Raw genomic sequence first — 25,608 nt, 5'->3', positions numbered from 1 at the left:
GCTGTGGATCCCTGGGGGTGTTCCTGCCCAGGATGGGAGAGGATTTAAGGTCCCTTCCACCCAAATCTGGGGTTGATGTGCACAAAGGGGTCCTGGTTGTGGGGTTTTCTCCAAATTCCAGGGATCCCTGTCCCTCATTTCAGTCCCTGTGCTCCCCGGAGCCTCAGGAACAGCAGAGAGGAAAAGCAATGAAACCATAAAAATGAACCAATTTTAGTATTCTTCAAGGACTGCATGCAAACAGAGCTGGAAGAAAAACAGAGGGAACCAAAGTACTTCCAACAATGGGAAGGCTCAGAGGAAGGGATGCAGGGGCATGAATCCATCCCTAGATCATAAATAAAATAAAATAAAATATAAAATAAAATATAAAATATAATAAAATAAAAAATAAAATAAAATAAAATGAAATCTTTGGATCCTTAAATAAATAAATAAATAAACAAATAATTAATTCAATAAATAAAATCTCCGCTCTGCAGAGCCAGCCAAGCCAGCACTCGAGCAAAATGCTATTTTAAAAAGCACTGAAGCATTTTCTAACTTATCCCCAGGGATTCACACTTAAAAAAAAAAAAAAAAAATCACATAATTCAGTGGTTTCCTTTGGATGCTTGCAGCAAAGCCCAGCTCTGTGGAAAACAGGGCCAGGGACGGGTCCCCAGCTCCTGCTCTCCCAGCAGAGAGGGAGCATCACCTGGGTGGGTTGGAATTAGGGAATATTTGATATTATTGAAGGGGAAAGTAGCTCCGGTGAGTGGAGAAAATAAAAGTGATTGTTTGATTCTCTGAGCATTTGTGTGAAGAGGGGGTGATTTCTGTCTGCTGGCCACTTTGTTTGGGCACTTATATCTATATTTCCTCTTATTGTGGCTCTGTCAAGTGTTTGATAGACCAAGATGGAGGCATTAATTGAATTCAAGTGTAGACACCTGAAGTATTTTTATTTTTATTTTTAGTTCTCTCACCTTTTATTTTCCATTAGCGCAGCAACGTGGTCGCGGTGGGGATTTCTGCCTGAAGGACACAAACCGAGCTGCTTGCAGTTATTAAAATAAAACTATTTTACCTGGGAATAAAATGGGTTCCCAAACCACTTAAGCTTAAAAAAAAAAAAAAAATATAACAAAACCTCTGTGCTCTGTATTTTCCCAGCTTTCAGAGGTCCCAGTTTTCCCAGTGCGTCCTGCAGTGTTGTACCAGACAAAATCTCATCCGCGTAGGAACGCCTGAATGTGGCATTCAGGTCTGACAAAGGGAATCGGTCCCAGCTTGGATCCAGTGATCCTGCAGGGTTTTCCAGCCTCGGTGATCCCTGGATTTGGTGATCAGGGCAGGGTTCAGCAGCTTTGCCTTTCAGGGATTGAATTCCTCCTTTGGGAGGGAGAGGTGAGGCACAAAGGGTTCCCCAGAGCAGCCCCACACACCCAGAATAGGGACACAGACTCTGGAATTCCATCTTTCCACGCCTAAAACAGAACTCCATGCTCTGAGAGGATGCACAGGACAAGGCACTGTCAGTGGAGAGGGAAAAAGGGAAAGATGGAATAAATGTGTGTGTGCCCATGCAGGGCACGGCTTCACCCTGAGTCCTGACACCAGACACTTCTGCTCTGCTTTGGGGGATCAGGAAAGTGAGAAAACCAGCACAGGAAATCTGTGTTGGTTCCTTTTCAGGCAGAAGAGGGAGGAAGATTTAAGGGAGCTTGGAATCAAGTACTTGGAACCCCACAGCTTGTCAGATTTAAAATGAACTCATTATTAGATGAAAAATCAGGTGAGTGACCAAGAACCCTCTGTCCTGCTGTGGGATCCCATTTTCTGACACTCTGGGCCAGCTCTGGAAATGCTCTGTGTTCTAAAATCTCAAGCAATTGAGCAACATGTCATAAACATGAAAATATAAATATGAAAACCAGGGCACAAGAGCCCTGTGTGCCCTCTGAAGCGAACAGGCAGCTCTCCTAAATATGAATGTTCTACACCTACAGGCTGACATTTTGTGCATTTCTGCAGAGTGTTTATCATCTGATCATTTTTCCTATCCCAAATCTCCTAAACAGCATCGCCCTGGATGTTCCTGAGCATCCCAGAGCTCCCTGAGCTCTCTGCAGAGCAGAGCTGCTCCCTCCTGGGGCTGGGCACCACAGCCTCCCCAGCACCTGCAGGAAATCCAGGATGTGCCCTGCAATGGGATCCCAGCTTCCTCCCACCCTCACTCCCAGCTTCACCTCCCAAACAAGCTCAGTGCAAATCATCGAGGTTTTGGTGGAGGAAAAGCAAAAACACACTAAATAACCACACTAAGCCCCAGTTCTATATTCAGAAAATAAATAATTGCTATTAATTGATATAAAACTCTGTTTTCCCAGCTCTTTTGCCAGGCTGGGCCAGGTTGCAGAGCAGGAGTGGGAATGTGAGCACCACAAGCAGAAGGCAGCGATGGACACAGAAAAATCACTGCAATTCCTGCTGCACACACTGCACCCTCAGCCTGGGCGAGGGTTGCATTCTCTTACCATCTCTTTTATTGCCTATTCCTTCTAGGAAGACACTGGGGTTTTTTCCTGCAGATATTCTTTAAAAAGAGAGAAAAAAATAATGCAGTATAGATCAGGTAATATTGTCACACTGAGCAATTTTGCTTCACACTGCAATAACTTGTATTGCTCCTAACTTAGGTTTGTGTAAGGGATGAAAGGATAGCCTTTAAAAAAGTAAAAATACCCCATTAATTATACTATTTTCATATATATAAATAAATAAATAAATAAATAAATAAATATATATATATACACACACACACATATAGTATGACACCACAGAAAAGCAGGTCTGAACAGGACCCTTTGGGAGGGGTTTTATACCACAATGCACAGACACAGGCTGTGGGGGAGAGGGAATTCCAGTGGGATTCTGAGCTCCGGGCGAGATTTCCAAGGAAAAGACACGAGGAGCATTTCCCAGCCCAGCACCCAAGTGCAGCCCCTTGTGCTGATCCCAGTTTGGGATTCAGAGAGCAGACAGGAGCCTCCAGAGGGCAAATCACAGAATCCAGCCCAGACAGCCCCAGTTTGGCTGCTCAGGGGATGGGAATCCATGGCACGGGAAGGAAAACTCCAGCACCTGTGTGAATTCCACTCCTTAGCTGGAAAACGATCCATTCTGCTCCTATATTTCTATTATTTACCATTAATAATTTCCCTCAGCCTCTGTTTTTGGTTTTTTTTGTTTTTGTTTTTGTTTTTTTTTCTGTGAGTTTATGGTTTAACCAAGAGGTTGTCTAGATTTTTCTTTTCTTGAGATATTTTTTCACCCCTTGGGATGAGCTTTGAACCCTTTCCTTGACCAAATAAGCAGCCAATTTAAGACTACTTCAGCTTTTAGCAAAAAATGCTGGATTGGCAGCTTCACTACAAGGTACTTTCAGCTACAGCTCCTGAAATAGGATTTCTTTATGGAGACTTTATAAAAAAGAGGGAAAAAAGTGTTTGGGATGGGAGGGGGGAAAGGAGGAGAAGAGCAAGAATTAGGGCCAGATTATGGCCATAATTAAGATCTAGAAAAGACTTAGGGTTGTAGGACAGGCCTGAATTTTTCTTACCAAAAGAAGCAAAATTTTGCTGCACTGACAAATATCCCAAATCCAGGATGGCTGGGATGGGCTGGTGGGGAGAGGAACACCAGGCACAAGTTGTTGGGAAAGGTGTAGAACTCAATCGCAGAATTCCAGACTGGCTTGAGTTGGAAGGGATCTTAAAGTTCATCTTATTCCATCTCCTTCCATGGGCAGGGACATTTCCCTGTCCCAGATTGGTAAAATGTCATGGATCAGTTCCCATTTTCTGAGCCACACTTCATTTCTAGAGGTTACTGAGGGATAATCCCACCCCTTCTCACCTTCCCTCAAGGAAATAAATTGGGAATTAAATAAAAATATAGGTAAAAGGCTTCCATGTAAATGGAGAGAAATAATCCAGCAGGGAACAGCTGGCCCTGGCATTTCCCTCCAGGTGCATGGGAAGGGTGTGCAGGATGTGTCCCATCCCACAGGACACAGCGGTGGCCTGAACAATACCAGAAATTACAAATTACAAATTACAGGGTCTCCTTCCTTCCATCCAAACCCTCCCTGTGCTTTCCCACAGAAGCAGCTCCCAGCTCCCAGCCCAGATGGGCTCTCTCAGACCTGCCCAGCTCTGAGGGAGATGCCCAGGGGGCCCTTCCATCCCCTCATCCCTGTCCTTGTCACGGTCCCACACCCAGGGATGCTCCATCCCCACGCGCAGGGGCAGCAGAGGGGTGCCAGGTGTGCCAGGTGGGGTGTGCAGAGCGCAGGTTCTGCTGCAGCAGATGCAGGGAGCTCAGCCCGTGACCCCGGGGCGCCTCAAGGCCCCGTCCACATCTCTGTGCAGCGTCCGAGCCCCTCTGCAGCGGCCGCTCTCTGTGTACTCCTCCCTTTCCCTCATTAACATCCCAGCACTGTTAATTACTGCTGCTGCGGCCCAGTCCATATTGCCAGCTCGATTACCCGGGCTGCCCTTCCCTTGCCCACAATGAGTTGTGCCACGGCGCTTCAGAAGCCGCCAGCGCTCGCCCTCCGCGGTGGCGCTTGGCAAACGCGAGGTGACACCGGGACTTTGCTGGACAAAGCAGGGACAGGCAGAGCTGGCAAAGCCCGGCCCAGCCCAGCCCCAGCCCAGCCCCAGCCCAGCCCCAGCCGCCGGGGCCGCGGCAGAGCCGGGGTTAACGCGGGGAGCGCAGCCGTGGCCGTGAACCTTAAACAAACTTCCAGCAGCATTTTCCTCGCGGCCGCCTGACATTTTTCTTTATGTTTCGTCAGTCATATCTGAGCGATCAGACAGCCGCCACACGTGGTACACCCACCAGGATTATTATCTCGAGCAGAGGCCCAGAGCTCATTGTAGCAGGCATGTAATTCTTTACAATGTATGCCACGTTAAGTGTGTTGGGTTATCTATTCAACAGCTGACTGAGCCGGGCTCTCAGCTCTCCTCAACAACCATGTAAGAAGCGATGACAATTGTACTACTTCATAAGGGCTGCATGCAACTCTGACACACACTTCACAGCAACCAGTCATCTATATAAACCAATTTCAAGAGCAAAATTGCATGGTGCCTCCACTCTGTTATAAACACAATGATATCCACTCAGAGCTGATAAATGCGCTGCATTTCTGGCGAGCTTTAAAGAACCGCTTCCTTCCCTCCGCGCCCGGCGGCACGTGGGGACAGCGAGGCACAGGGACCTTCCCTGCATCTGAGCGCTGGCAGAGAAAACAACGCCGGGCCTCATTAAGGTTTTTAAATACTTCTCGACTCCGGAGCAATTTTCAAATTAATTACGGTATCTTTTTGTAGGATTAATGCAATGTAATCCTTGTTACGGAGAAAAATATCTATAGCAACCACCAAGTCCTTGAAAAAATACTTCAACACCAAAGGCTCCAGCAAAGGGGGAGATTAAACACTGTCAGAGAAATTAAAGCCACTTTTCCTGGATGTTATGGCTGGGTAAAAGGGTGTGTGGAACCAGAAATCCCAGTTACGGATGTGCTGGTAACGTGTGAGGCTCTAATTTTGAGAATTTTGCAAATTCCCACCAGTTTGAGGTGGCAAATGTCATTTCTGGATGCAAGCAACAACTGAGCCTCCTGCACCAAGCATGGAACCCCCCTCAGAGTCGCAGTGCAATGAAAAGATGAAATATGGCTACAGCGATCTTGATTTAATGAACCCTGTAATTGAATACCCAGCCAAATAGACATCCTGATAAAACACAACAAGGAGTGTTGTTTTTTAAATTCAGATAAAGAATAGGATCCATCTCTGTTTGTTTGCATTGTTCAGCAGTCCTACAGGAGAGTTAGCAAAGTGATCGAGGACCATAAAGAGGTGGTCCTGTCTTGATATGTGCTGTAGAATAATTTAAATATAATAAAAACTAACAAACACATTTTAAAATTAACATTCCTGCATTGCTATCACACTGCCTTTTTTTGGTCCTGACCATTGGAAAACACCGCAAGGTTCATCCCAAGCCCATGGTGCTGACTCCAAAGGGTGTGGAGGAGTGCCAAGGCTGTCCCTCAGAGCTGGGATGCTCTGGGACAAATTCCCAGTGCTGTGCCTGGGAATGGTGGCAGGGAACAGTGGCAGGGTGGGGAAATGGGCCCAGAGAACCCCCTGGGGCTGTGACCGTGGGCACAGGACAGTGACACACAGGGACACAGGACAGTGACACTCAGGGACACAGGACAGTGACACTCAGGGACACAGGACAGTGACACACAGGGACACAGGACAGTGACATACAGGGACACAGGACAGTGACACACAGGGACACAGGACAGTGACACACAGGGACACGGGACAGTGACATACGGGGACACAGGACAGTGACACTCAGGGACACGGGACAGTGACACACAGGGACACGGGACAGTGACACACAGGGACACAGGACAGTGACACTCAGGGACACAGGACAGTGACACTCAGGGACACGGGACAGTGACACACAGGGACACAGGACAGTGACACACAGGGACACAGAACAGTGACACTCAGGGACACAGGACAGTGACACACAGGGACACAGGACAGTGACATACGGGGACACAGGACAGTGACACTCAGGGACACAGGACAGTGACATATGGGACACAGGACAGTGACATATGGGACACAGGACAGTGACACACAGGGCCAGGGACACAGGACAGTGACACTCAGGGACACAGGACAGTGACATACGGGCACACAGGACAGTGACACACAGGGACACAGGACAGTGACACACAGGGACACAGGACAGTGACACTCAGGGACACAGGACAGTGACATACGGGCACACAGGACAGTGACACTCAGGGACACAGGACAGTGACACACAGGGCCAGGGACACAGGACAGTGACACACAGGGACACAGAACAGTGACACTCAGGGACACAGGACAGTGACACAGGGACACAGGACAGTGACACTCAGGGACACAGGACAGTGACACTCAGGGACACGGGACAGTGACACACAGGGACACGGGACAGTGACACTCAGGGACACAGGACAGTGACACACAGGGCCAGGGACACAGGACAGTGACACACAGGGACACAGGACAGTGACACACAGGGACACAGGACAGTGACACACAGGGACACAGGACAGTGACACACAGGGACACAGACAGAGGCTGAAGGTCCATGAGTCTGCAGAGAGTCCCCTTCTGTCCCCCTGCCTCCTCTGCTCTGCCCCACTCAGAGCCTCCCAATGTTTGTTCTCTTTTCTTTCTGCAAATCCCCCAAATTCCACCCTCCTGCAGTGCTCAGAAAATAAAGTTTGGTGCAAGCCTCGCACCGTCCTCCCTGAGAGTTCCCAGCCCCGACTCGTCTCCCCTCACCCGAATTTATTTTTCAGGAAACAATTAACGGAGATCCCCATGGAAAAGCTTCCCAACCCCGAGCTCTCCATGCAGTCATGGCTGAGAACGGCGGGCAGAACAGGCGCCGGCTCAGAGCTGACTTTGCTTCCTAGATTGGTCTACAATCCTCATTTTACTCTAATTTAACCTTTCCTAGTTAATTTATATCGGTTCAGCTTGCCAGCCTGTACCTGCCAGAGCGATCATCTCCCATCAAGGGGCTGGGCGTGGACAGGGCTGCTCTCTGTCGGCTCCCTCACCACCACACCTAATTAAAGTCCTTAAAAACCTTTAATGTGACAAGACGAGACAGGAACGGCCAGGGAAAATAAGAGAGGATCTTTCAATTACTCTAATCACGCTGACTTTCGAATCCCTATCAAAACACGGCGCGGGCTGAAACTTTGTGCACTTTTGCCTTTTCCAGGAGGCTCCCGGTGCCCGTCCCGGCCCAATCCCTTTTCCCTCTCCCTTAATGACAGGGAAGGGAGAGGGAAAGGGAAAGTAAATACAGCGAGCGCTTGTAATAAATGATTAAATTGTCCTCCAGGCACGTTTTGCATATGAATATAAAAGTTGTGATTAATAGGTGATCTCGCACATTACCCAGGGCTGCGGCAAACACCGGGCAGCTCGGGCTTTGCCAGCCCTTTCTGCTTTCAAAGGAGCCGCGGCCAGGCGTTCGCTGGAGTCCCAAATTCCGGCCAACAAGGCCATCAAAGCCGGCCAGATTGCGGCTTTCGCACCCCGGGGGCTCCCTGCCCATTGTGAGCCTCAATGCCCCCACCGCGCCGCCGATTAAAGCGATTTAACCAAAAACCGAGGGGAAACAATGCGCGGTGCCAGGGGGAGCGGGAATGGCTCCGAGCGGGGGGACAGTGTGGGGACAAAGGGGACATCTGGAGTGCGGGCACCGCTGCCCTGCGCTGCTCCATCCCTGCCCGTGGTCCCCGAGCCCGACCCTTCCCTGCCTGAGCTCATGGATGGATTTTACAGCCCCAGAGCAGCGCACAGCCCGGTGCCCAGCTGGCACTGCGGTGGCACCGGGTGATGGTTTCTGTCACCAACCCGTGCCAGGCCCCCAGCTCGGGATGCTCCCCTCGCCCCAAGCAAAGCCCAGGGAAGGCAGGCAGAGCCCTTCCCACTTAAAGAACTCCCAAGGAAACAAGACGGAACGAGATTCTGGCCACCAAAAATGCACCGCCGCAACAAACGCTTCGTATCCATCCCATTTCCTACTGAAAGAACTCCCGAGGAAACAAGACGGAACGAGATTTTGGCCACCAAAATTGCACTGCCGCAACAAACGCTTCGTATCCATCCCATTTCTTCCCGCACGCAGATTTTTAATCCTCTCTTAAGCACTTTCAAAGTGCCCAATTTTTGTCTAATTTGAATTTAAATCAGCTTGTATGGAGAACTTGGAGAACTTCTTTTTTTTTAAGCGAGCTTGTTTGGCAGGTACATTTTCCCAAGATCACCCAGCTTTAATTTTAAATTTCAAAAGCCTTGCGTTTAATCCCTTGAGCTGGCCTGGTACCTTGCACCATCTGTTCTGGGGTTTTGTTATAACCGAGAGCACCTGCAGAGTTTTGCAACATTTCAAGCTGTCTGTGGACTAAAATCAAAATAATTATAATTTTCATAAACTAAAGGCGGCGATTCAGGTGCTGCAGCCCCGATTTTCCACACCAAGCCTGTGCACTGGGAGGGGAGTTTGTCCCTGCTGCCCCCAGGTCCAGGGACAGGCAGGATGTCCCTGAGCATCCCGAGCCATCCCACCCCACCACTGCTGCCTGCTCCAGGCTGGGAGAAGCTCCCACAGGTGGGACAGGCCCAGAAGGAGCAGAAATTCCCTTTTCCAGCTGCTCAGGGAGGTGCTGAGAAGGGTTAAGGCCATCCCTGCCCACCCCCGTGTGCTCCAAAGGCATTCGGGTGTTTGGTGGGTAGGGAAGGGTTTCTGCTTCACTGGGCAAGCTGAAAATCCTTTCAGGAGTAGGAGTTTGTTTGGATTTCATTGCCCAGAGCTCTCCACTGTGGATAAACCCCTCCTTAGGGCGTGCTGGATAAGTTCACACAGAGCAGGGATCATCCCTGTGAGGATGGGGAGGGCACATCCCAAACTGCCCAGAGTGGATCCATGGTGGATCTGCAGTTCTGCCTCCCACAGAGGCTCAGCAGGACCTTGAGAAAAGGGAGGAGAGCCCAAATTCCTGCTGGCCGTGTCCCCCAGGCCCTCTGGTGGTGCCCCTGTCTGAGGAGAGGTGTGAGCTCCTCATCCTCACCTTCATCTCCCTGCTGAGGGGGGAACGCTCAGCCTAAGCTGGGAGTCCTTGGGTGCTTGGTCCCGGCTAAGAAATGGATGGATAAAAAAGGTGGAAATGAGTTTTACAGAATCCTGGAATACCCTGAGTGGAATAGCCAGATGGGGACTTCTCTTCTTGCAGAAGCACCTGAGCCAAAGCCCATCTTTGAGAGAGCAGTCCTTCCTCCTGCACTCATACCTGGAGCCTTTCTCCTCTGGCAGCTGGATTTGCTCAGGAAGGGCAGATCCTGCTAGAGAGGGAAAAACCCTTTAAAGAAAAGGTGTTTGTTTGTTTGTTTGTTTGTTTGTTTGTTCCCTTGCCCTCACCCAGCATCCCCACCTTCCTGTTTCCATGAAAATGAAACACAATGAAATGGGCCAGGGCTGTGTCCCCATGGAGCAGCACCTACAGCCCGTTCCCACCTCCCATTCCTGGGAAAAGCCACCAGGCTGTGCCTGCCCCAGACATGGCTTGGGCTGAGGCACACTGATGGGGGATGGCAACGAAACCCAAGGAAACTGAGTGGATTCCTGGGCAGGTGGGGGATCCCAGGAAATGGAACATTCTCTCATATCCAGGGGTACCTGGGCTGGGCAGGAGTGGAAGAGCTTGGATTCACCAGGAGCCAGCAGAGAGTTGCTCCGTGCCTTTGAAATTCCTTTGGGAGACCATGGAACCCTTAGCAGGGGGGAGAGGGAGCAAACCCTACAAAATCCTATAAAAACCCCACAAAACCTCTGCAAAACACTAAAAAAAACCCCTACAAAACCCTACAAAAATCCTAAAAAGACCCCTACAAACCCCATAGAAACCTGACAAAAACTCCCACTATAACCAACCCTTCAATGCTGGGCTAAAGAAAACCACAACCCCAAAGCTGCCTCAGGGCAGCTCAGGGTGGGCCCAGCAGGAATTTCCCCATGCAAAGGGGGCTCAGGGATTGGAGCTGCCCAGGGAGGTTTGCAGTGCCCATCCCTGGGGGTGTCCCAGCAATTCTGGAGGTGGCACTCAGGGCTCTGGGCTGGGGACAAGATGGGGATCAGGGACAGATTGGACTCTGTGATCCTGGAGGGATTTCCCAACCTAAAAAGACTCTGGGATTCTGTGGAAATTCCAGAAGGTTCTGGGTTGAGGCAGCACAAGAAGGGGAGGTGAGCCTTCCTGGGTCCACTGTGGTGGCATCAGTTGTCACCTGTGGTTGGCACGTGGGGTGGAGGCCACTAAAGGTCCCTTCAGTAATGGTTCCACAGGGGAGATATATATATATATATAATATATACAATACATTCTATATATAATACTTTATATACATATATATACATATATATATATAATATATACAATTCATTCTATATATAATACATTATATATATACACATGTGTATATATATATATACACATTAGTACTGTTTACCTTTTGTACAATAGATTTAATATATGATACGATATATATATATATATATATATATATATTCGTATTGTTTACCTTCTAAATCCTGCTGGAAAATAAAATAAAATACAGTCCAAGAACCCGGGAATGTTTTAAACCCAGTAACAGTTGTGCAGTTCTCAGCTACAGAGCCAACACTTCATCTTTTCTTTTTTATTCTCCCAGAAAATCAATTTATGTTTTCTTTATCTCTTTTATTTGTATTTTATATATTTCCTACAGATTCTTTATTTCCCCATTTTGCTTTTATCCCTTCATTTTTTCCTCTCTGAATACAAGGGAGAAATTTCAAAATTTTAAAGACTAAAATCTCTTTTTCTTTTCTAGATTACTCTCTAAGCCTAGGGTGCATAAAACTGGCATTTTAATATTTTTAAATCAATAACCGAATACTGAAAAATAATAACAAAAATCTATTTAAAAGAACAAATAATCTCATTTTTATATTCTCATGAAAGGCACTGTGCACTGTATTATCCCTCTTGCAATTTTGTGATTTATTTCTGGCCACTCTGGGCTGCTGGGAAGAGAAGCAAATGGGATTAGGATATCAAATGTTGGGATGTTTGCTGCATTTATCTGCCTGGCAAGGGGCTGGAGCCGAGCAGGGGCTAATGGAAAGCGTGCACCCCAAAGCCAGCGCAGCGGCTTCAAAGGGAAACCCTTTTGCTACGTGGATCCCATTTGTGTGGGGAAACCCAATTACTGCGGGGTTCTTGTACCTCCCTCGTGCCTTTTATGCTGCTGTTTGCTCCAAGTGCTTATTCTGATTTGATAACCCCGGCACAAATAAAGTGTCACCCCCGGCTCTTATCTCCCAACTCGCAGCTTTCCAATTTGTCTCAGTTAGTTCAGAACTTGACTCCTTATTAATTACCCCCACGGGGTCCTGGGGCTGAGCACCAGCTCTGCCCCCGGCAGGTATCAGGGAAGGGCTTGGAAACCAAATCCCAGAGAGACAAAAACCCCAGCAGAATAACCCAAAACCTAATCAAAAACCCCATAAAATTATCAGCAATATCAAAAAAACCCCCACAAAAACAACAACAACAAACAACAACAACAACAAATCCCCAAACAAAACAAAAAAAAAAACAGAAAAAAGATGCCAAAACAACAACAGCAATGAAAACAAACCAAGCAAAATAAACCCCACAAAAATACCAGTAACTACAAAAAAACCCCTAGAAAATACCATTAACTACAAAAACTAAGAAATATCACTAACTACAAAAAACCCAAAAAACTCAGAAAGAAAAACTCAGAACAGCACCAAGATAAAAACAAGCCAAGCAAAAAAACCCCCACAAAACCGCAACCAGCAACCAAAAAAGCCACAGAAAAAAGAACCCCAAACAACAAAATGAAAACAAACCAAACAAAAACAAACAACAAAACCCCAAACAAACAAACCAAAAGAAAACAAAAACCACCACCAAATGCAAGGAAAAAAAAACCACCAAAAACCCACCCCAAAACAAAAAAACAAACCCAGGAAAAAAGAACTCAAACAACAACAAAAAACCCGAATATTTCAGCTGTATTATCCTGACTAGATTTGAACAGCAGATCAAAGGTGAGAAGATCTCCCAGGCATCATCAGATATTTCAGCCCCAGCTTTTTCCAGAGCAGTTTTGGGTCCATCCCTCCCATGCCCTGCCCATTCCGGGGCATCCTTTGGGGTTGTTGCTCTGCACCCCAGAGATTTTCTCCCTGTGATTTCTGGTGCAGGAAAATCCTGCACATTCCCAGAGCACATCCCAGCTCTGAGCCCCGAGGAGCTGCTGCAGCTTCTCCAGCTCCAGAGCCCAAATCCAGAGTGGCACAGGGGATAAAGCCGAGGGTGAATTCCTGGTTTGGCTGTTCCCAGCCTGTCCCAAACTGGGGTGAAAACGAGCATCCCAATCCCATATTCCCTGACAGCTGACCTCCCAAAGTCCTCTTCAATACAGGAACTTTGGAAACCCTCCCTGCTCAGGAATCTGCTGTCCCTATGCAGAGATATCCCCTGGAACAGGCTCTGGGAACACACACACCCCAAACACCATTTCTGGATGAAACAGACATTTACCCCCAGGTGTTTCACAAAAAATTACTGAAACAATACAGCAAAAACTGCCCCAAGTCTTCTAATGAGAGAGCCTGGCAAAGGAATCCCAGGGATTATTCCTGGCATCCATTAATTAGGAGCCACATTTCCACAGCCCAGTGAGGGAGGATAAATACTCAGCCAGCGCCTAATCTGAGTGACCCAGCCCCAATTCCCGAGTTAAACAAATAGAATCTGATTTGCAAAGTACATTATTCAATATTTTAGCCATTAACTGCTGCTAAAATAATTCAAGGCTCCAATTGGAGCTGTCTTTATTTGGATTATTTCCAGCACTGTCAGAGAACAGCACTCGGCATCAATTAATGCCCAGTTCCCATCCTGAACTTCCAGCAGGAATTTGTGATGCCCAAACCAGCCCTCCCTGTATGGGGGATGAACTCATCCCAGCCTGGGTACATGTGGCTGTTTTATTTTGGGCATTTTGCTTATATTTTAATTAATGTCATCAAGAAGAATCTATTGATTTTCTGAGCTGATTTTTTAATGAATTATCACACCTGGAGCCTGTGGCTTTTGAAAAACCTTTGCTGCCGTGTGCAGGAGGGCTTTGAAAGCTTAGGAAAAAAATAAACTAGAATAAGAAAAGAGAAAGCAAAAGGAACGTTTCACCCAGTCCTAACGCTCCCAAAGCCCCGAGTAGTTAATTTATGGAATCTCCTGTTAGTGAGTGAACAAAGGTAAAAATAACAGGCCAGTTATAAACTGGTGCTGTGATGACATCGTGAATTATTTAAAAAGGGCACGTTGAGTGTGACCAGCGAGCCATCAATCAGAGCAGACAGTGATGAGAAAAAGAGGTTTCAGTCACTTCCTCTCTGGCAGCAGAACAATCCCCTCGCAGGTACCGCGGCGCCGCTGACCCGGTGTCACCGCATTGTCACCGTCCCCTTTGAAGGGCCGGAGCGGCTCCTCTCAATATTGGAACGCCAGGAGTAAATAAATCCCGGCCTGGGCTCTGCCTTCCCTGCACACTTCAATTTGTCTGACAATGGGCAGGACACGGACGCACAAATCTCTTCAAGCCCCGATGAATTTTTTATGGCAGCTCCAGTCCAGCGGCAAAGGATGGGCTTTAAATGGGAGCGATGCTGCTGGGAGCAGGAGGCCCCGGAGACAGAGCCTGGGAAGGGTTTTGTGGGGTTCAGCCCAGGAAGGGTTTGTGTGGGGTTCAGTCCTGGGAAGGGTTTGTGTGGGGTTCAGCCCTGGGAAGGGTTTGTGTGGGTTCCCGAAGGTTTGTTGGGGTCAGCCCAGAAAGTTTGGGTTCAGCCGGAAGGTTGTGTTAGCCCTGGGAAGTTTGTGGTCAGCTCTGGAAGGTTTTTGGGTCAGCCCGAAGGTTTGTGGGTCAGCCCAGAAGGTTTGTGGTTCAGTCCAGGAAGTTGTGGGTCAGCCCAGAGGTTTGTGGGGTTCAGTCCCAGGAAGGGTTGGGGTTCACCAGAGGTTTTGGTCCCCTGGAAGGTTTGGGTCACCCTGAAGGTTGTGTGGGTCATCTGGAAGGTTGTTGGGGATCACCCTGAAGGGTTTGGTTCAGTCCAGAAGGTTGTGTGGGTCATCTTCTGCTCAACTGCTTGCTCAGCTGCAAGCACTAGTGGTCATCCTATAGGGAATGGAAACTCATCCTATAGGGAATGGAAACCCATCCCATAGGGAATGGAAACCCATCCTATAGGAATGGAAATACATCCCATGGGGAATGGAAACCCATCCCATAGGGAATGGAAACCCATTCTATAGGGAGTGGAAACACATCCCATAGGGAATGGAAACCCATCCCATGGGGAATGGAAATCCCCCCAGCTGCCACTGCTGCCAAGCACTAGAGGAGCAGAAAATGCCACTGGAAACCTGGCTTAATCAGCCAAATCCCAAACCTGGTTCAAACAGTACAAATCCAAAACTGCTAACACCAATCCAAACCTGTTCAATCAGTACAATCCAAACCTGCTAATCACCCAATCTCAACCTGGCCACAGTACCATCAACTGGCTTAATCAAACCAAACCCAAAACCCGGCTTAATCAAACCAACCCCCAAACCTGGCTTAATCACCCAAATCTCAAACCTGGCTGAACCAACACAAACTCTTTGCTGTCTTTCCAAGGAAGCAAACCTTGCAGCTGAGCCACTGAGTGTGGAGGAAGTGGGGAGAGAAAAATGCACTCCAAGTTTGAATTTGTGCTGGATTAACGTAGGAGAGGCTCCTTCACCTGATGCCCCCTGGAACTGTATCCCAAACCTTCCCTCAGATCCCAGTTCAGGTACTGGATGCTCCTAAGGAGCCCCTGGACTCCTGCATGCAAGGACAGCACCAGGAGGAATAAACTGTGCACAATTCCAGATTCAAAGAACAGAGCTGCTCCCAGCAGCCCAGGGATGCAGGGATGAGAGGATGAGGGGATCCAGGGATGCAGGGATTTGAGCATGAGGGGATGCAGGGATGTAGTGATGTAGGGATGAGGGGATACAGGGCACACAGGGAGAAAAAGATAAAGGGACACAGGAATACAGAGATATAGGGATACAGGGACACAGGAATAGAGACACACAGGAATAAAAGGATAAAGGGACACAGGGATGAGGAGACACAGGGACACAGGGATAAAAGGATAAAGGCACACAGGGATGAGGGGCTGCCTCCCCTCCTGCCCTGGCCCCTCTCAGCCCCGAGCCCCCCAGCCCTTCACCCACTCCTGCTCCTCAGCCCCGCTCCAGCAGCACTTCCCAGGGATCCATTCATCTCCAGGGAACCTCGTACCACTCCAAACCTCTACTCTGCCACTTAATTGTTCCTAACAGGTAAATCAAAGGTAAAAGAGAACTAATTAATTTTCCAGCTTGGTTTTATTTTACTGTTACTGTTTGGAGAAAATAGAACTAAACCCCATTAGTGTTAAGGTAAGACCATGAAACAACATAATATAATGCAAGAAAGACATTTAATAGCGTGGAGGAATGTTAAATTACTAATTAACTCCAAGTTCCTGGATAAAAAAGCCGAGTAATTTACAGGATTATTGCAACGTGCAGCTCAGATTGCCACGAGGGTCAGCTCGGGAGCATTTCCTGCTATTTCCTTCACCGGGGTGGTTATTGTAGAATTCCTCTCACATTAAAATCCACTGTCCTTACCCACAGTTCAGTGCTGCTAATTAGCAGCCGCTCAGCTTCCCCAGCAGTCATTTTTTTCCATGTGAAGCTGCCAAATGTTCCCAACTGCTCAAGATGCTCCCCAGCCCCACTCGGAGTGTCCGGAGCCCACCCGGCCCAGCCCTGCTGCCCCCCAGGCCCAGCCCCAGCCGAGGCTCAGCCCGGGCAGGTCCCTGCTCCTGCCCTTTGTGTCAGCCAGGCAGGTTGGCAGAACGCTCCTGGTGCCCTTGGCTGAGCGACAGAACTTGGGAATGTCTATTTTTTCCCTCCTCTCTCTTCCCAAAGACGCAAATCCTGCTCAGGCGCTCGACACCGCGAGCTCTCCAAGCTGTGGGATTTTTTCCCCTTCAAAAGCGACTGTTTCCACATTCTATTTAAACTTTTATTCAAACAAGAAAGCCAGGAAAGGCATCTTTTAGTTTTTCCCTAAATATATAAGAAGAATGCCCGAACTTTGATGAATAATTGATTAAATAAAGCATTGCCCATCAAAGGCAGGAAGAGGAGCTGCTCCACAGAAAGGCTCCACTATCAAACGGCACTTTGTTGTCTTAAACGCTGCTCAGATCTGCAGCACTGCAGAGCTCGTGGCACATTAATGCTGGAGGTTAGAAATGGCAGTAAAGAGATTATTATTACTATTATTATTACAATTATTATTATTTTTTTATTATAAAAGGGAATTAGAATTCAGCTTTTCTTGGTTCTAGTTATCCCCCAGCAGTTTGAAAAGGCAGAAATTTGGCTGAGAATCGCTGAGCCTCCTCCTTTCCTCTCCCTTTTGTTGGCTTTATGACTAATTTATGTTTAACCTTCTGGAGAATCCATGGTCACAAGACACTTTCTGAAAAAATTCAAAGCAACTTTGGCTGTGTCCAATAGGAGGGCAAAAGGTCTGGGGAGCTGGGGAAGGGCTGGGAATTGAAAGAGGCGGCACGATCTTCTCCACCTCCTCTTCACGGCTCTGAGAGCAATCAGGAAACAGCCACTAATTGCTTCATCAAAATTAAGCTTCTCCAGCTTCATACCAATTATTTCCCCGTGGCTGTTTAGAGTTTCGTGTGCCTCCCATCCACACGAAGGGGGAGAAAAATAAACCAGGGATGTCAACGGCAGCGCGTTTCCCTGGATGGTGAGAGTGGGATCAGGATTCCAGGGCTCACCTATGGAATTCCTGCTTTAAATTCCCAAAGCTGCTCGGAACACGAAGCACCTGAACGTTCTGGTGCTGCATTTCCACATGAGAAAGGGTTGTAGAATTTACTTAGGACGAGAGTGTGAAATTCCTTGTGCTGACAGGGATAAATCCATTCAGTCGAGGATCAAAACAGTAGCCCAAGGGTAACAAAGAACAAGTGTCAACCACATTTGCTCTGAGTGCCACAAAAATCCCCCCCGGGAATTCCACTCATGATGCTCTAGAACTATATTTATATAAGGAGTTTTTTTTAAAAAAAGGGAATGTAAAGGGCAAAAGGGCTGCATTAGGAGGATGAAGAACTTTTAAATTGGTTTAATTTTTCTTCCAAATATGATGATGGAGTATTTAAACATGAATTTAGAAAGTATTTTAAAATATTTAAATATTTGCTCAGTGCTCAAAAAGACCTTTCTTATTCTATGAGATATTCAGGGACCAGCATTTAATACCTATTAGTGGATATATACAAATGTATAGACATTGTATACATGATAGACATATAAATACACTAATATAACACACATATGTGTATCATATAAATACACACATATATATAATGTAAACATACACACATATACATATTATTTTTTACATATTGTGTATCTATGCAGCAATTTGAGCGGTAATGCTGGAATTTTGTTTCTTTTTGGGAGCAAGATGCTCTCAGTGCTCCTTAGGGATGACAAACACCTCCGTGCACATCCCAACAGGAGCAGCATTCCCTTCCTAATCCCGTGCTCCAGACTTCCCAGAGCCCCTAAATGTGTTTAACAGGGAGCTGTTTGAGCACATTTATCTGACAGAAATGGCATTGAGCCCTCCATGGGTGCTGGAGCCAGGGGAGCCCAGCCCAGGTTTCTGTTCATGGGGTTTGGGGTTGCTCTGACTTTATTGTGCTCTTTCACTGCTTTGGTTCCATCCACTAATTATTCCAACATCATTTTCACTCCATCCTTTGCAGTATCTTGGCAGAGAGCAGAGTGATGGGAGTTTGCCACAGAAATATCCAGATATATTTTTAATATGAGCCGCATATTTCCGTGTCATTGGGGAAGTTAAACTGCAGATGGGCAGAGGAGTTCTCCCCACGAGACTCCAAAAAGTCCTGGGTGCAGCTGAGAAAGCTGAGAATCTTTGGTTATTTTTCCAGAAATGGGATTTTTTCTCCTGCTAGCTCGCAGAGGCAGCCCATGAGGAGCCTATTTCCATACTGGCAAGGGTTTCTAGCACTGGGAATTATTAAATCAGCCCACGTTAAACACAGATCCTGTGTGTGCTCCTCACACCCCCAGGCACAGACTCCCCATGGGTCTGGAAAGTGACGCAGAAGGATAAAAAAGACCAGTGAGCAAAAATAAAGTATTTGGTTGCTACTTTTCATGTCGAGGGAGTACAACAGGCCACGGCTCTCCACTTTTCCCCCATTTTAAAATAAACTCAATTTAAAAGACAGCAATACTGATTTCCTAGAGTTCTGTACAGCTTCAGCTATTTGTTCACTTTATGAACTCAGATCATCCCAAAGTATCCCAAGGCAGCATCACAGGCTTGTGTGAGCCAGGAAACAGAAAACTACCCCTAAATGCTGCTTAAATCCTGGTTGGGCTGGTTTTCCCCTACATTTCATAACCTGAAATGCTGAATTTCCACAGATTTCTGCCCATCCTGCAGGGCTCCATCCCGTTGGGATGCTCACACTGATGGGTCTGGGAGAGCATCCCGGCCTTTCCCTGGCACCGGGCACGGCAGGGCTCATTCCTGGGGCACATCCCTGTTCTTTCCTGGGCACTGGGCACGGCAGGGCTCATTCCCAGAACACATCCCAGCCTTTCCCTGGCACCGGGCACGGCAGGGCTCATTCTCAGAACACATCCCAGTCCTTTCCTGGCACTGGGCATGGCAGGGCTCATTCCCGGGACGCATCCCGGCCTTTCCCTGGCACGGCAGGGCTCATGCCCAGGGCCGTGCCCCTGCCGAGCCCGCTCCGCTGGGCTCCCGGCGCGGGCAGGGAGCGGGGTGCGCGGGATGCTCGGGATGCGCAGAGCCGGGAGCGGCTCTAATCGAAGTGGCAGAGCCGTCACCGTCCATCCATCGCCTGCCGCGCCGGGAAGTGCCGGGATAATCACCCCGAAGCCGCTGAGAGCTGCCCGGACCATCACCCCGGTGCCGCGCACTGCTCCCTCAGTCGCGTCTGGCTGTTCCAGCCGAGAATTCCCTAAACAACCCCTGGCAAACAGCTCTGCCCACAGCTCCCCGTGATTCACCCCGGTTCCCGCATGGAAAACCCACAAAGGGAAAGGCGACACCGACAGCGAGGGCTCAGGGCGAGCGGCATTGTTATTCCCACATTCCTCATTAACGCTCGCATTCCAGGAGTGGGAAGCAAATCAAGCGCCGGCTCCAAAGGCACCGACCCTGCCTGCAGCCCCGGAGAAAGCAGGAATTCATCCTGCCCATAACCTGGAGAAGGCAGGAATGTATAGTGCCCATAACACGGGAGAAGGCAGGAATCCTGCCCAAAGCCTGGGAGAAGGCAGGAATCCATCCTGCCCATAACCTGGAGAAGGAATCCATCCTGCCCATAACCTGGAGAAGGCAGGAATCCATCCTGCCCATAACCTGGAGAAGGCAGGAATCCTGCCCATAATCTGGAAAAGGCAGGAATCCATCCTGCCCATAACCTGGAGAAGGAATCCATCCTGCACATTACCCAGGAGAAGGCAGGAACCCTGCCCAAAGCCAGCAGGAATTGCGCAGACTGATACTGGGAACAGGAATCCATCCTCCCCCGGGCAGGAGGAATCCACCTCCCCGAAAGGAAAAGTCATCCAATGCGCTTAGGAGAAGCTGGATGCTGCTTTGGAGAGGCAGTGGCAAGGATGCTTTGGTTTTAAATTCCTGCTGAAATGCTGCGTTCAAACAACACCCAGAAATCCAAAGCATCCATTTCTCTGTTTTGTTCACTAAATTTAGCTCAGTTTTTTGAAAACATCCTTGCTGTACAATGGATTTATTTGCAACATGAGCAAAGTAATTCCTTCCTGTAAGGAAAATCCAGATAAAATTTATCAAACTGGAAAAGCCCCTGATGAAGGTGAAGCCTGTGTGCCATGGGGAGGAATCCTCTAACCCAGGGCACAATTTATGTTGATTTTTAGAAATGCTCAAATAACAGATAAACCTCGATAACTCCAACTTCCACACACTCTTCTGGAAGGAAAAGGAAAACTTCTGAGAGTTTTACAGACTATGTTTCCTGCCTGTGGATTCTCTGTGGGAAAAGATGCTGTGAGTGTATTTCTGACCTCTGCCATTCCCTGAATGTGAAGAGCCACACTTGCAGGAACACACTTCCAGAGCCCGCAGGAAAACAGGGAAATGCAGGGAAATGAGCTAATCCGGTTCAGGTTGGAATCACATAATTATATATCACATTAAACAGAAAAATGCAACTAATTAGGTTTTAAACAAATAACCTGTTGTGCCTTGTAAAGTTAAAAATTCAATTGCTTGTTCTATTTGAACATACTGAGATAATCTGAGCACTTCAAGGAGAATTCCTGGTATTTCATGACTTAACAGCAACCGAACCACGCTTGAATCACGAGCAGCTCAAGTTGGAGAGGACACTGATCTCCAACTCCAGCAGCTGCTGCCTTTGGGAGCTGAAGGATTTTAATTTCCCTGCTGAATCAGAGCCCCAGACGCCTGCACTCGTTTCACCACTAATTAATGCACCCGTGGAGCTGCGCTAACTAGACCAGGACATATTTTTTGGGTTGCCTGGGTTGTCTGCACTGCAGCAATTTTCCTCACTGACTGTCTGTAATTATCAAAGCCCAACTCCTCTGCTTCCTGAAACCCTAATTTGGGGATTGTGGGGAACCAGGGTTACTCCAGTCCAGGCTACCAACCATGGGGGACACCCAGCTCCTTCCCCTGCCGGGCTCAGGGTTTGCTGGTCACACCTGGCACATCACTGGTCAACCTGGCCACTGCTCTTCCAAGAGAAGTCATGGAACCTCTCACTGAGGCTTTGAACAATTTGTGCTTTGAGCTTCCCTTCCCTTCCCTTCCCTTCCCTTCCCTTCCCTTCCCTTCCCTTCCCTTCCCTTCCCTTCCCTTCCCTTCCCTTCCCTTCCCTTCCCTTCCCTTCCCTTCCCTTCCCTTCCCTTCCCTTCCCTTCCCTTCCCTTCCCTTCCCTTCCCTTCCCTTGATAACTCATCCAGCTCTCCTGAAATCCCACAAACAACACCCAGAGCCGCTGCTGTGCCAGGCTGGCAGGGGCACTGGTGAGGACCACCCAAACCACCCAAACCTGCTCCTTCTGCACCATCCAGCCACTGCCAGGAGCTGAATGGACCCTCCCAGACCCCTGGGTGTCACCTCATGGCCTCTGCTGATGGTCCTGTCCCATTGGGGCATTCCTGGAGGGAAGGTCCCACCCATGGATTGTCCTTCCCCAAGCCAACACCAAGGTCTCCCTGAGCCTGGGATACCCCAGATCCTGCAGTTCCTGCCCAGAGCAGGAATCAGAAACACCCACATGGACAATTCCCACCGGGTCACCAAACCCAGCTCCACAGCAGCAAATCTGGGTCTTGTCACCCTTTAGGCTTGCCCAGGCCTGGCCAGGCTTTGGCCTCACTGAAGGTCCCAAGCCCAATGTTCAAGCCCAGATTATTTTGATTTATTCCACCCCTGACATCCAGCTCCTTCTCCACGTTTTAATCCTCTTTATGCCCAAATCACCATCATTTTGGTGCATCTGAGTAATGAATTTCAAGTATTGCATTTTAACTCTTGGCTCTCCCAGAGAAACCAGAGAAATGTCATGTTCTGAGTTCCTTCTAAAAGCAGTAGAGCAGAGAAGGAGCTGTTTTTTGACTCCATTTATCTGTGATTGGGAGTTTCTCTGCTCCAGAAAACCCCTCCCAAGCTGCCAGCAAGCACAGGTAGCTTTGCAGCCCAGCAGCTTCTGCAGAGTGTCATAAATAGAAGGGAAAAGAGCAGGGAAGAAGGGAAAAATGCCCCCAAAGGGCCGAGCCCGCTCCCCCTGCGCTGCCTCAGCTGCACATCAGACATGCGGAACATTGAACCGTCCTCTTAAATATTATGACATGGAGAAAATCACATTGTGCTTTAACCTATCAACAAAGGAGCAAAGCAATTACACGGCTAAACACAGTCGAGGAAGACCCAATAAAGAGAAATCCAAGAAAATTTGGTGAAAATTCTTAAGGGGCCTTACAATGTTTAATCATGCTTCAGGCCTAAATTAATATTCTGCTTCTAATTCAAAAGCCTGAACCACCAAGGTACATCTTTTGGGTATTTTTAATAACCAGAGTACAACACTCGGTGAATTAGCAGCTGCTCTGACTGGTATTTTACTTTTTCTTTGCTTGCTCAAGTAAAGCAGTTAATATTGGTATAATCATCAAACTAACATTAGTCAGACAGAAGGACAGATCTTTTCCGTATTGTAATGCAGAACACAAAAAAAATTAAACCAAGATTTAGAAATTCCTTTGTGCATTAAATAATTTTTCTTAGGTGGTTTCAATAAAACAAAAAATTGTTATATTCACCCATTTTCTAAAACAAATAGTGGATTAAAGAGTACATAAACACATGGAAGAGAGGGAAAAATCCCCTCATGTGCTGCAACCCACTGCTATCCAAGGGGTGGGAGAAATATTTCTGGGAATTAATCCATCCTGTTGGAATTGGTGGGAAAATGCCCTCCATAAAGGTGAAAGCCTTGGTCAGCAGGTGTAATTCTGTTTGGTTTTTTTTTTTCCTTCAAGTATTTGCAAATGTGTCACTGGAGGAGATTCCTGGCTTTATATCTGGTTTGTGGAATAACCCAGCCAAGAATATTGATTTCCCCAATCTTGAAATAATCCCTTCAGTTGTCGGGGAGAAAGAGAATTTTCCCTCAAAGAGATGAGAGGCAGAGCTTGGAAAGCTCAAAACTGTGAACAAAGGACATTTCAGCTGCCTCATTTGTTACTGCTGCTCTGGGGCTGAGGAACAGCCCAGGAGTTCCTGTCAAGGGCACAGGGGATGTCACAGGGACAGGGGATGTCATGGATAGGTGATGTCATGGGGACAGGTGATGTCATGAGACAGATGATGTCATGTACAGGTGATGTCATTGGGACAGATGATGTCACAGGGACAGGTGATGCCACAAGGACAGATGATGTCACAGGCACAGGTAATGTCACAGACACAGGGGATGCTGTGGGGCAGTGGGTTTGAAAATGTCATTTCTCTTCGGGTGGTTTCAAGGCCTTGTTTTGTTCACTATATTTTCTGCATTTATTGGAGTTTATTTCATTGCAGAACCACCAATCTGCAACGAGCTTGGTGTGCAACAACAATTCACAAGGAGTGGCTGAATCTGTTTATAAAAATATTCTTGAGTGTTTCCCTGCCCCCTGTTCCTGCAAATGTTGAAATCGAAAAGAGAATAACCCTTGTATTTTTTTTCTTTCCTTCTCTTTTTCAGGAGATTTTGGAATCCCCTCCTTCCCTCACCCATTCCTGCATTTTCCCCACACAGACCCCGCTGAGCCAAGCTGACCCCATCAACTCCTGCCCTCACCAGAAGCAGAACCATAAAAAACACAGTGAGCCCCAGTTTTCCCAGCAATTCCAGCCTTACTGTGCCCACATCACACTGGGGAAATGAGTTGGAAAGCACCTTTGAAGTGGAAGAACTACAAACACCTCGCACATTTCTTTACTGCGCTGATTGGTCCCACAGAACCCCAGAATGGGTCGGGATGGGAGAGCCCTCCAAGCTCATCCCATTCCTTGGGCAGGACATTTTGCCCTGGCCCAGGACGCTGATGTGACCCACAGCAGGTTGTAGGAGCAGAAAGGGCTGGATTTGGAACCCCCAAACCCCTTCTTTGCTGGGGACTGACCAGCTCAGGAGCCCTCCCCAGCTCTGCAGCAGCAGCTGATAAACCTGAGAGGGATTAAAGGAGATTTCCAGAGATTCCCAGGCTCTGATCCCCCATGGGACAGCGCAGGACACAGAGGGTGCCCAGGCCCCTGTGCCGGCTCCAGTGAATCCCAGCCCTCCCCAGTATTTTCCTTGGATAAGAGTATTTGTAAAACGCTCAAACCTTGCATATAATGCGTAATGCTATTAAGTAGAATATCTAAAGTACTTAAACTAATTATGCCTATTTTGTAAGATTAATTATAATTAATAATTTAACATATTTTATCATTTAAGTCAGTATCCGTTCTGATCTTTAACTTTAGAGAGCACACTGTATACGTACTACATAATTAGGGCTTATGTATCACATAATTAGGGCTAAATACTAGGAAATCAGGCTAATTAGACCAAATCAAACTGAATTATTTAAGCTTTTTTTTAATTTTAGATGTAGAATATTTAGTAATTAAATACTGATTTCATTTTCTTGTGCTGACACATGGCGCTTGTCTCTCAGCCGTACACAATGGAGCATTATCCAAGTGTTTGTCACCCAGGGAGCGGGGACAGGGAGGGACTGGCCAGGGAGGGCTCTGAGCCAGGCACAATCCTGGAATTCAGGAGGAATGGGAGCATCACCCGAGGCACTGAGGGTGTTCCCACAGTTCTCCTTCCTCCCTGGGGATTGCAGCCAGCCCAGGAGGAGCTGCAGCACAGCCTCCCTCAGAACTTCCATCAGAGCTCCCTCACAGCCTCCTTCAGAGCTTCCCTCAGAGATCCCTCAGAGCCTCCCTCAGAGCCTCCCTCAAAGCTCCATCAGAGCCTCCTTCAGGGCCCCCCTCAGAGCTCCCTCACAGCCTGCATGAGAGCTCCTTCAGAGCCTCCATGAGAGCTCCATCAGAGCTCCCTCAGGTCTCCTTCGGAGCTCCATCAGAGCTTCCCTCAGAGCCTCCATCAGGGGCCTCCCTCAGAGCTCCCTCACAG

This window comes from Zonotrichia leucophrys, chromosome 7 (genome assembly GCF_028769735.1).
Source record: "Zonotrichia leucophrys gambelii isolate GWCS_2022_RI chromosome 7, RI_Zleu_2.0, whole genome shotgun sequence".
NCBI lineage: Eukaryota > Metazoa > Chordata > Aves > Passeriformes > Passerellidae > Zonotrichia > Zonotrichia leucophrys.
The sequence above is the reverse complement of the archived record's forward strand: the minus strand, read 5'-3'. Positions refer to the sequence as shown.